At 56.7% G+C, this 2008-nt stretch overlaps 1 protein-coding gene across 1 annotated transcript in view; it reads right to left on the bottom strand.

Moving 5' to 3' along the window:
- Nucleotides 1-2008, bottom strand: part of TBC1D19 (TBC1 domain family member 19) — a 181569-nt gene that overhangs the window by 152579 nt on the left and 26982 nt on the right. The gene's annotated exons all lie outside the window — the stretch shown is intronic.

The following is a 2008-nucleotide window of genomic DNA, read 5'->3' as shown; positions in this document are numbered from 1 at the left end:
GGGCTGGGGCAAGGGCAGGCATTTCCCCGTCGGGGCGAAGCGGGGTGACCCCCCCCTGCTGTGCAACCCCCCCCCCCGAAAAGACATGGGGGCCACATGCCCCCCGATTTGTGCATGGGGTGAGGGCAGGCTGCCTGCTGCGGACTTGGAGCCAGGGGCTGCACCGGCCCTTTCCCAGTGAGAGGGCTAGGTGGGGGCTGTGCTCAGGGTGGGTGGGGACAGGATGGGCGGTAGCACTGGGAGGGGTAGCTATGGGGGGCTATGGAGAATTTTGGGGTGGTTGTAGCTTACTCACATAGCCCCCCTCCCAGTGCCACTGCTGTCTACCCTGCCCTAAGAGCAGCCCTGGCTCAGCTCCCCCACTGGGAAGAAGCTGGCTCAGCCCCTGGGTCTGAGACTGCAGGGCAGCCCACCCTCACCCCACACACAAAACTGGGGGGGGAACATGCTCCCCATGCCTCCTCCAATGGTGTGCATAGCAGCAGGAAGCCACTCCCCCTCCTCACTCCTCCATGTCCTGTGGATGAGCTGCCTGTGGCTCCATCCCACAACCCATCCTGCCGTGGCCTGTTACTTCCCTCACTGTGGGAATGTCTATCTGCTGCCCTACACTCCTTAACCCCCAACAAATTTACCAGCCGGACACTGCTCTCCAAGCTGCTGGGCTGCATATCGGCTATCAGATCAGTATTGGCTGATACGGCTGGTTAATAATTGGCCATCGGTATCAGTAAAAAAAAAAAAATCTTTGTCAGTGCATCCCTACTGCCTAACACTGCCAGCATCTCTGCAACTGCAGGTCCCAGCCCTGTTGCCCAGGCACCCTGGCCCATCCACCACTCACTGCCCACCAGAGGCATTGGATGGAGTGGGTGAGAAGGGTCTCCATGGACATCAGCCCGGGACCTTTGCAGGCAGGTCACCTTCAGCCAGCAGGATGGGTGAGCAGGGAGCAGCGCCCCGGAGCGGGACAGCAGGGTGGGGGCCAGGATCGCAAGGCGATGATAACACAGGGCTAGGGCACAGGACACAGCCCCCACACATGCAGGGAGCAGGTTGCAGTTCTGCCCCAGTCCTGTGCTGTCACCCACCCCATGATTTTGGCCCCTGCCTGTCTGTTCCACTCCCAGGCACCACCCCTCAACCACCTGCAGCCCCTTCCCATCTGCCCAGTTGAGTGCACCCTGCCCACAGGTGTCCTGGGCTAGTCTCTACAGAGACCCCACATGCCCACCCACTCTGTCCAGCACCCCCAGGAGCAGGCATGGGGCAGACAGGCCTGGGGCCTGATATGATCAATTACCATTCCCCCCCTGCCAGGTCAGCACTCCCTACCCCCCACATCAGCCCACAACATGTCACCAAAACTCCTTAAGTGGCCCTACAGCCCAAATAATTGCCTACCCATGCCTTAAATTATTATTTATATTATTTTCTTTGTGACAATCCTTAAACTGCCCTGAACTATAGCTACTAACTTTCTCTAATTATCAAATTTTATGGCCTTTAAAATGTCATTAAACACTTCTTTCAACCATAATCTGCTGAGAAGCAGCATCATGCTAGCACAACTAAATGTTTCTCCCTGGGTATCTCTCCATAGAATTGCATTGTGCCATCTATATAGTAAGTGGAAGGTAATGGAACAGAAGTTACAGATTGACAATAATATGAGGAGTTAGGTGGGAAGAGCAGTCGGCTAGGTGCGAGCGCTCACGTAGGTTCTTGGAAAGAGTCCAGGACCTTCATCTAACCCAGGAGGTGCACAGCCCCACCAGGGGGATGCCCTGTTGGACTTGGTGTTGGCCATGGGCGACAACCTGGTGAGGGGGCTGCAGCTGCTTGACCCCCTGGGCGACAGTAACCACTGCCTGCTAGAATTCACCATTCAGTGCAAGGTGGCAAAGGCAAGCAGTCAGGTGGTGGCCCTAGATTTTAGGAGGGCGAACTTCAACAAGCTAAGGAGGATAGTTGGAGAAGCGCTGAAGTCTCAGAGGGGAGGGGAGCC

This window comes from Gavialis gangeticus, unplaced genomic scaffold (genome assembly GCF_001723915.1).
Source record: "Gavialis gangeticus isolate Ggan-Ray unplaced genomic scaffold, GavGan_comp1, whole genome shotgun sequence".
Classification (NCBI taxonomy): Eukaryota; Metazoa; Chordata; order Crocodylia; family Gavialidae; genus Gavialis; species Gavialis gangeticus.
The sequence above is the reverse complement of the archived record's forward strand: the minus strand, read 5'-3'. Positions and strand labels throughout refer to the sequence as shown.